Here is an 11,266-nt window from a genome sequence, read left to right as displayed (position 1 = left end):
CTACTTTACTCATTTCTACTAATACTTTCTACGTTTCCTACGACTACTTTACTCATTTCTACTAACGCTTTCCACATTCCCTCGACTACTTTACTCATTTCTACTAATACTTTCTACGTTTCCTACGACTACTTTACTCATTTCTACTAATACTTTCCACGTTTCCTACAACTACTTTACTCATTTCTACTAATACTTTCTACATTCCCACGACTACTTTACTCATTTCTACTAATACTTTCTACGTTTCCTACGACTACTTTACTCATTTCTTCTTATACTTTCCACATTTCTACAACTACTTTACTCATTTCTACTGATACTTTCTACGTTTCCTACGACTACTTTACTCATTTCTACTAATACTTTCTACGTTTCCTACGACTACTTTACTCATTTCTACTAACGCTTTCCACATTCCCACAACTACTTTACTCATTTCTACTAACGCTTTCCACATTCCCACGACTACTTTACTCATTTCTACTAATACTTTCTACGTTTCCTACAACTACTTTACTCATTTCTACTAATACTTTCTACATTCCTACGACTACTTTACTCATTTCTACTGATACTTTCCACGTTCCTATGACTATTTTACTCATTTCTACTTATACTTTCCACGTTCCTTCGACTACTTTACTCATTCCTACTAATACTTTCTACGTTTTCTACGACTACTTTACTCATTTCTACTAATACTTTCCACATTTCTACAACTACTTTACTCATTCCTACTGATACTTTCCACATTCCTACAACTACTTTACTCATTTCTACTGATACCTTCCACATTCCTATGACTACTTTACTCATTTCTACTAATACTTTCTACGTTTCCTACAACTACTTTACTCATTTCTACTAATACTTTCTACATTCCCACGACTACTTTACTCATTTCTACTAATACTTTCTACATTCCCACGACTACTTTACTCATTTCTACTCATACTTTCTACATTCCCACGACTACTTTACTCATTTCTACTAATACTTTCTACATTCCCACGACTACTTTACTCATTTCTACTAATAATTTCTACGTTTCCTACGACTACTTTACTCATTTCTACTAATACTTTCTACGTTTCCTACGACTACTTTACTCATTTCTACTAATACTTTCTACATTCCTACGACTACTTTACTCATTTCTACTAATACTTTCTACGTTTCCTACGACTACTTTACTCATTTCTACTTATACTTTCCACGTTCCTACAACTACTTTACTCATTTCTACTTATACTTTCCACGTTTCTACGACTACTTTACTCATTTCTACTTATACTTTCCACGTTCCTACGACTACTTTACTCATTTCTTCTGATACTTTCCACGTTCCTACAACTACTTTACTCATTTTCTACTGATACTTTCTATGTTTCTACGATAACTTTACTCATTCCCAAGACTATTTGCTGACTCTTCTTAGTACTTCACTCATTCATTTGATTACATTAATTATATTTGCATAAAGTCACTCATTCCTGGATGATTTGAGCTGCTAACCTGTACTCCACTATTCCACTTTTCCCCTGTGCCTTTGTTCCACCATGCCAGTAGTGTAGTGGTTAGCAACATGGCCTCACAGCAAGAAGGTTGGTGTTTTGAGTTTGGAGTTTACATGTTCTCCCTGTGTTTGTGTGCTTTTTCTCCGGGTATTCACAGTACCGCCATCATCTATGGCATTCATGTTAGGTTGACTGATTACCTACTGAGTCGTCCCTAGGAGTAACCTGTCCAGGTGTGCCAGCCTCTTGCCCAGTGATTGTTGGGATAAACTCCAACTTCCCTGCAATACTGAGTTGGACTACGCTGATGGAAAGAGATTTTTATTTTCACTGAAAGTGTGGTGGTTTTATTTTTGGAGAAAGCAACTTTTTACATTATTGACTGTGTTTCAGGTGAATTTATTGTGACACAGTTGATTCTGACACTTCTGTGGTAATATCACATTTCTCAGCTTTCTGTAAAGATCATGATTTTACACTGCTCAAAAAAATAAAGGGAACACTAAAGTAACATGTTGTAGATCTGAATAAATGAAATATTTTTACAAAATACTTTGTTCGTTCCATAGTTGAATGTACGGTGGCCCTAAAGTGCAAACCAGAACAACAAAACAAAAAATCACACAAAAATTATAATTTTAAATCAAACATATCAACCCATGGAGTTATAGTCTAAATTAAAGTGGAAAAACACACTACAGGCTGATCAGACTTTGATGTAATGTCCTTTAAACAAGTCAGAATGAGGCTCAGTAGTGTGTGTGGCCTCTGCGTGCCTGTATGACCTCCCTACAACGCCTGGGCATGCTCCTGATGAGGTGGCAGATGTTCTCCTGAGGGATCTCCTCCCAGACCTGGACTAAAGCATCCACCAACTCCTGGACAGTCTGTGGTGCAACTTGGCGTTGGTGGATGGAGCGAGACATGATGTCCCAGATGTGCTCAGCTGGATTCAGGTCTGGGGAACGGGCGGGCCGGTCCATAACATCAATGCCTTCGTGTTGCAGGAACGGCTGACACACTCCAGCCACATGAGGTCTAGCATTGTCTTGCATTAGGAGGAACCCAGGGCCAACCGCACCAGCATATGATCCCACAAGGGGTCTGAGGATCTCATCTCGGTACCTAATGGCAGTCAGGCTACCTCTGGCGAGCACATGGAGGGCTGTCGGGACCTCCAAAGAAATGCCCCCCCACACCATTACTGACCCACTGCCAAACTGGTCATGCTGGAGGATGTTGCAGGCAGCAGAACGTTCTCCACGGCGTCTCCAGACTCTGTCACGTCTGTCACATGTGCTCAGTGTGAACCTGCTTCCATCTGTGAAGAGCTCAGGGCGCCAGTGGAGAATTTGCCAATCTTGGTGTTCTCTGGCAAATGCCAAACGTCCTGCACGGTGTTGGGCTGTAAGAACAACCCCCACCTGTGGACGTCGGGCCCTCATACCACCCTCATGGAGTCTGTTTCTGACTGTTGGAGCAGACACATGCACATTTGTGTCCTGCTGGAGCTCATTCTGCAGGGCTCTGGCAGTGCTCCTCCTGTTCCTCCTTGCACAAAGAAGGAGGTAGCGGTCCTGCTGCTGGGTTGTTGTCCTCCCACGGCCTCCTCCACATCTCCTGATGTACTGGCCTGTCTCCTGGTAGCACCTCCACGCTCTGGACACCACGCTGACAGACACAGAAAACCTTCTTGCCACAGCTGGCATTGATGTGCCATCCTGGATGAGCTGCACTACCTGAGCCACTTGTGTGGGTTGTAGACTCCGTCTCATGCTACCACTAGAGTGAAACCACCGCCAGCATTCAGACCAAAACATCAGCTAGAAAGCATCGGAACTGAGAAGTGGTCTGTGGTCTCCACCTGCAGAACCACTCCTTTACTGGGTGTGTTTTGCCAGTTGCCTATAATTTCCACCTGTTGTCTATTCCATTTGCACAACAGCATGTGGAACTGATTGTCAATCAGTGTTGCTTCCTAAGTGGACAGTTCCATTTCACAGAAGTGTTGTTGACTTGGAGTTACATCGTGTTGTTTAAGTGTTCCCTTTATTTTTTGAGCAGTGTATATACAGCCCTTGGAGCTGTGAAGATGTACTTCCTTTATTTTGGTTTATATATCAGACAGGAGGCACAAAAATAAGCCTCATCAAGAAGTTAAACAAGAATTAAGTTGCATTCTTGTATTTGCATTCACTTTATAACTTTAATATTGATTATATCCAGCTCAAAATCCAGACAGATGTGCAGCTTTGAGCTCACAGCAGTACCGCTGAAATGTTTTATAAATTAGTTTATTCCCAATGAAAAAGCAAAGCTGCTCTCAGTCTGCAAGTCTAGATGTTTGCAGTGAGACACCAAAGGAAAAAAAACTCCTTCCTGCCTACACTGGTTTGTCAAACAGCATCTACAAACCAGACAATAAGTCCAGAAGCAGCTAAATGAAAGACTGGCTGGGCCCTGAGCAGAATATGATACCACTGCTTAAACTCGTCCATTCTTCTCACTTCTGTCGTTTGTTGTTGTTGATGAGGTTTTTACCTAAACACTGAGCCAACGCTGCAGCTTTTTTCTGTCAGGAGCAGATATTTTACTACAGAACAACGTTTTAAGAGCCTTTAACACTAGAATTAAGGGGTAAATATTTTTTTTTCCTTTTTTAGTTTACAACATGGATGACAAACATGACAATACAGAGTTTAGTTAACAAAGAAAGTATTAAGCAGTGGAGTTAGATATTAGTGTAAAACGCTGATAATAATAATAATAATAATAATAATAATAATAATAATAATTTTCTGAACACTTAAGATTACCTTACAAAAGCAAATCAATAAATACACACATAATGAAAGATGCATAAAACAATAATCAGACAGGCCCTGCGATGGACTGGTGAGCTGTCCAGGTGCACCCGCCTCTCGCCCAGTGCTTGCTGGGAGAGACTCCAAGCTTCCCCGCGACCCTTCATTGGACTAAGCGATTAGGAGAATGAATGAATCAATAACCACACAATGTGAAATGTTACAGAGATTATGGCAGTTTGAAAAGATGTGTTTTGAGTTCAGATTTGAACAGCTGCATGGAATCAGAGGAGGTCGGGGGGTGTGAGTTGCAGAGATGCGGGGCATCCCATGGTCGCAAGGCGGGCGTGGGGGACGATGAGATTAATGGAGGTGGAGGGTCTGAAAGGGCGGACTGATGTGTAGGAGGTGAGAAAGGTGGGGGGGGGGGGGGGGTTATGGATCGCCTTGTAGGTGAACAGCAGGATTTTGTAGTAAATGAGGTAGGTAATGGGGAGCCAGTGGAGCTGCTGCAGGACAGGGGGGATGTGATGGGTGGATGGGGTTCTTGTCATGACCCGGGCTGCTGCATTCTGAACCAGTTGAAGTTAATGGAGTGTTTTTGGGGAATACCAAACAGAAGGGAGTTGCACTAGTCGACCCTGGAAGTGACAAGATTGTGGACAAATATGGCAATGACGTGAGGGAGGGACGGGGGCGGTTGATGTTGCAGAGGTGAAAGTATGCTGACTGGGTTATGTTGTTGATATGTGATGTAAAAGACAATGCTGTTGAGGATGACATCTAGACTCTTTACCTGTCGGAGGTAGGAGGGGGAGATGGAAGTGTCATGAATGGGAATGCAGAAACTACCAGATTTGCAGAGTGGATTTGGTGCCAATTAATACCTTTTCAGTTTTACTGTTTAGTTTAAGAAAACTTGAGGTGAACCTGAACTTAATCTCTTGGAAACAATCTGGGAGGGAGGATGGTGGGAGGGTGGCGTTTGGATTAGTTGAAAGGTAGAGCTGGGCGTCATCCACATAGCTATGAAAATTAATGCGATGTTTTCTAGAGACATAACCCGGAGAAGTCACAGAAGTCATATCAGCAGGTCACCGTGTGCTGCTTCCACATGGAATTTCTTAGTTTTTCCTCCTGTTTCATCATTTATTTCAAATGTCCAAATATAGCTTAGTACCAAATACATGGAGGGCAGCTTGTAACGGAATCAATAACAAAACAGAAATATGTATCGTTCTGTACCTCATCACTGGACGGGACTCCACGTGACTGAACACAACCAGCTGCGACAAAGTGGTGAACAAAGAAGTAAAACGTTTAAAAAGTGCAGAGTGAAATCTGAATAAAGGGATGAAAGAAAAACAAGAAAAAGTGAAAGAAGAATGGAAAGATGTTTTTTAATGGTGGTTCCCATCACGGTGCAAGAGAAGAGATCCGCTACACCAGCACAGAACCAGCCTTCTTGACTAGTTTCTTCCAGTCTCAGACTGATGCTGCTGCCTTAACAGATGCTGCAAAGCTGATTTCACTTTACACAAAACACATAGAAGATCTGCAGTGTTGTCCCTTCCTGTTGGTGCCTCTGTGTTGCATTTCCAGTCCAGTCTGTTGTCCAGCTGAACAGCAAGGTACTTGCACTCCTCCACCACCTCTTCTCCCAGGATGTAGACAGTTTCCGATTCTTCCTGCTAAAGTCGACAATCATCTCTTTGGTTTTGTTTCCACACCAGTTCACAAACTGACTGACCAGTGTCTGTTTTGCTGCTGTGTGTTGGTCTCTTTCCTGTCCTCTCCACCCTAACCGGCTGATGCAGAGGGCTCCCTGAGCCGGGTTCTACAAAAAGTTTCTCCTCCTGTTAAAAGGGAGTTTTCCCTTTCCACTTTCGCCTCATGCAGCTCAGGATGGATTGGATCAAAGTCAAGATTCAATGTCATTTGTTGGTTTTCTTTAACTAAACAATAAATCGGCTTGAATCAGTGTGTCTGGAACATGCTCTGAGATGATATTGGTGTCAAGTGGCACTACACAAATAAAGCTGAAGTGATATTGAATTGTCTGTACTGAACAGCAGAGTAATCAGAGTATTTCTGCACATGACAGAAACCAGAGTTGTATTGGAAGTCTACAGTATGAACAGAAAGGGTGAGAGTACAGTCCCTTGTGGTACTCCATTGTTTGTTGGCTGGTAATAAATCCAGGCAGCTGTGAAGGTTTTCACCTAGAATTAAGGGAGCTTCTCACATAACAGAGTAGCTGAACATATGATCCTCAAAGTCCTTCATGATTTGTCCAGATGAGAATGGGCTCACTGAAGCAGGTAAAGGATGGCATCTTCAATCCCAAGAACGTTATGATTATCAAACTGAAATAAAAGGTGTTTCCCTGCTTATTTAGGTGAGCCAATAAAAATCTCTGAAAGACATTCATGGTGTGAGATGTTAGGACAAATTGTATGCAGTTTTAGGTCCAGATGGCTGGGATGTTATTCTGAAACAAGGCAGGATGTTTTCCCACAACACAGGAACTCATTGACTTGGGAAGTTGTTGAAAAAGGTGCTGTAGAATCTGAGCAGCTTTTCAGAACCAAGGAGCTAAAACTTTTTGGACCTGCAGCCTTGTTTAAGTTAAGTGTCTCTAGTCTTTTACCTGACTGCAGGAGACAGACAGGCTGGAGGAGGTCTTTGTACACAGACAAACTAGATGTGGAAGCAGAGCGTTTTGGGACACAGGCAGACTAGAGGTGGAGGCAGAGGAGGCTTCCCTCCCTGAAGGTTTTATCATAGACTGTATATAAAAAGAGATGGGTGGAGCCTCCGTGACGTCACCCGTAGGTTTCTTGTGGCAAGACGAGAGAAGTAGATCGGCTCTTGTCGTTTGCGACAACGTCACCTTGGGAATTTCACCCAAGGAATTGTTTAACAGAAGGCAGACAAGTTTATCCACTAAAAAAAAAAAAAAAAAAAAAATATCAGAGACTTGTTCCCAGTTTAAGAAGTTTTATTTAACAAACTAAAAATGGAGCAAGTTAAAAACTTGCAGGCGAGGCTGTGGAAAAAGGGGGGTTAAAACCAAGGTGACATCTCCAACTAAAATCACCCCACACACAAACTCACCATCACGCACAAGCACACAGTGCCACCCCAACCGCAAGGTGCAGAAGACACAAAAGGAGATGTCACCACCCGGTAGACCCGACTGCTACCATCAGCTCTCGTCTGCTGTAAAGAAATATATAAAAAGAAAAGCTCCACAATTACTCACACTCAGACAGCGAACTTAAAAAAAAAAAAAAAAAAAGATTAAAATGTTCTTAAATAAAATAAAAAGGACACCACCACATTAACAGCGTCAGCTTCCCCACGAAAGATAAAGCTGTGGGGGGGGGGGAAATTGTCCTCACAACTGGACGACGCAGACCTGTCAATTTCCTCCACGCAGGCGTTAGCCTGCGGATTCCTCTCGATTCCGTCCAATGTATAGAAAGAGAGGCAAAGCAGCAGCCGTGTTCCAGCGGGCCACTTCACGAGCCACAGCCCAGGAACTTGCTCGTTAGGCTTTTATCAGCCAGGCCTACAGTCCCTGTGGTGCATAAAACAGGTCAGTCACTGAGCAATACTAAAATATATACTCTAGTAATGACTTACCGATCAGACATCATCCCAGTCACCCAGAGAGCAGAGCAAAAAGCTTGATGCTTTTTCCCACAGTGAAAAGACCTAATAATACACCCATTTAATAATCGCTCAGACGGGATTATTGATAGGGAACTCAGACCTACCAGTAATGAACTGATCAGCAGGGGTGAAGGAGACCCACAAAGGACTTTATCTGGATGAAGGACAGCCAGCAGAAATGTGCACTCAGGTATTTTCAGAATGATGCTGCTGTGTGCAGCACTTCCTTTATACCAGTCAGCCAGGTGCTAATCAGACTGATCACCAAGTGCCAACACCTGGAGAGGTTCTCTCACCACATTCTGAAGAGCTAAATTGATCGGTGGGCGGTTCCTACCATCGCCATCTTGGCAGGGGCATGCGCGTCGTCTCGCCCGGAAAATACAAATATGGGCAAAGAGGTGGAGCTGAGAGGGGGGCTGTGAGCATCATGGTGGATGATTGACATCGAGCGAACTCCGAGTTTTCTGTAGCTAAGAGCTAACCAAGCTAACCACGACATAACAGGAGCTAACCAGCTAACGGAGGTAAGCGGGCTAAAGCTAAGTCATGTTGTTAACTGGCTAAAAACCGCGGTTGTTCTACGTTCTTCTGACTTGAAGCAGGAGATCGGGTACCTGTCAATCAAAATGACATGCCCATAAATATGCCGAACTTTGAGATTAAATTACTTTTAAACGGGCAAGTTAGAAAAAAATTCACTCCCTCCACAGTTGTCATGAAGGTAAACCTGACCTATTAAACCTAAAATGGGTTTTTGTACCAGGCTGTAAACATGTTTATTTCTGCTGTAAACAGGCTTATTCCTGCTGTAAACATGTTTATTTCTGCTGTAAACATGTTTATTCCTGCTGTAAACATGTTTATTCCTGCTGTAAACATGTTTATTTCTGCTGTAAACGTGTTTATTTCTGCTGTAAACGTGTTTATTTCTGCTGTAAACGTGTTTATTTCTGCTGTAAACGTGTTTATTTCTGCTGTAAACATGTTTATTTCTGCTGTAAACACGTTTATTTCTGCTGTAAACGTGTTTATTTCTGCTGTAAACGTGTTTATTTCTGCTGTAAACATGTTTATTTCTGCTGTAAACATGTTTATTTCTGCTGTGAAGTTGGTCTTTTAACATGGGAGTCTATGGGGATTTGCTCTGTTTTGCAGCCCCTAGTGGATGAAGGGGGAACTGCAGTTTTATGCACTTTCACATAGGCTTCACTTTTAACCGCCGGAGGTTGCTGCTTGGTTTATATTTAGTATTTTTTCAGGTAGTTTGTGATCAGTAGTTTGTTTTTGGGAAATCATCAGACTGTTCTTGTTGGCAGAATGCCGTCCACATGAGTTGATATTATCCGTCCACACACACCCAGTCATGGCTTCCATGTGGTTCACAGAGGACATTTGTGGCCTCAAGGGTCTTCTCAGAGCATCTTCAAGCCTCAAAAAACTTTTCTTCCCATTAAATTCAAGATGAATCATGAGTCATTTTAACATTGGATGTTTTAAATGTGTTTAAATATAGATTTTTATTTAGATTTGACACATTTCAAGTTTAATCGAACTGAAATGGTATTTTCTTAACTAACCTGAATCCAATGGTCTCCTGTCTACAAATCAGATGACTGTCCTCTCTTTGTGGCCTGATGCAATCTGTTTGACTTGTACACAACTGAGCTTTGCAGAACGACGTTTCCTCTAACAGCAGGGTCACTTCCCTTTACAGAGAGCCAACTGGTAACATGCAGCACCTGCACATGAAGTATTGAGCAGTTGTAATCCATCTCTGCAATGCTGTGCACTTTTCTGAATGGGTTTCCTCATAATATTTAGTTGTAATCATTATTTTACGCATCTATCAAACTATGTCAGTATAAACAAACTACTGATGGAGGTGTGGATAAAAGAAAAAACGTATCTGAGTGAAGCGAAAGGACTTGACCAGCTTACACAACTACTTTCTATGTCCTGCCTCAGATTGGCTCATTAAGACTCCAGATGGAGAAAGAGTTCAGCTGAAATTTCTTTGTCACAGAATTACACCATCAAACCACAACAGAGGTTGCACAAACACGCGTGCACACATCTGGAGGCCGGACTCCGTGTCAACCATGCAGTCATTTGCTCCCTACCTCGGTCATGATGTGGGGTTTATGTAAAGTCTTTAGTTCTTTTTTCCTGTTTTATTTTGTAGTTTTTCCTCTTTGTTTGCCCTGTGTGTTGTTTCCTGTCTCGTGCTTCTTTGTCCTGCATTTGGGGCCACGTCACCACAAGTCCTGACAACCCAAACTTACCTTCTCTTTGTCTGATAACAGGTTAATAAAAAAATTATCTAAATTATTACAGGCTTTGTAATTAATTTATCTCCATTAATCACAACATTTGCTCCAAAAAGCAACTGTTTAAAAATTATTTAAATGGGTTTTAGTGGATGACTAAAATCCATTCCAATCCTTCCGTCCATCTGTCCACACATGGACAAGTGGACAGAAGCTACGAAAATCACATTTAAACATTTCTGATCCTGACAGCAACAGAAAACAATCTGACTTCAGGCAGGTTATAATTTTCATTTTCACATCATATTTTCTCATATTTGACTGTTTTAAAACAAGTCCGTTTAAATATACAGTTTAATAATTATGTCCTTATTTTTGTATTTTAATGTTATTTCAGTGTTTGTTTTTGTGTTAAAAATAAATCAAACCTGAAAGGTCTTTCATATTGCTGTTAGTTAATGTTTGGGATGGCGTGTGCGTGTGTGTGTGTGTGTGTGTGTGTGTGTGTGTGTGTGTGTGTCTGTGTGTGTGTGTGTCTGTGTGTGTGTGTGTGTGTGGAAGGAGGAGGAAGAGGAGGAGGAGGAAAGGTGGGAGGCAACCATTAACTCGCTGAGTGCTCCAACGGGGCTCGGACCGGCTCTGAAGGGAAAACTTTGCCAGATAAACAGGAAGTAAAGTAACAGAGAACATAAAGGAAGGTGATGTAGAACCCAGAAACCAGACCACAGGATCAGAACTGGGACAGAAAATCCTTCACGGACCATGATGGTTACTAACGATTACTAACACCTTACACAACACAACACAACACACAAAATCTAACACAACACAACATAAAGCAAACTTATCTGCATGTGGTTTGTTTCAGTCTTTATTATTTCTACTCTAATTGGTCTCAGAAATAAAGATCTGAATATAATTTCATCGTTTACCATATGAGTAAGAGTTTTACTAACTAAAACCTCTTGTCTTGGTTTCATTCACAAAACCCTGA

This window comes from Telmatherina bonti (assembly GCF_933228915.1).
Source record: "Telmatherina bonti genome assembly, chromosome: 21".
Classification (NCBI taxonomy): domain Eukaryota; kingdom Metazoa; phylum Chordata; class Actinopteri; order Atheriniformes; family Telmatherinidae; genus Telmatherina; species Telmatherina bonti.
The sequence above is the reverse complement of the archived record's forward strand: the minus strand, read 5'-3'. Positions refer to the sequence as shown.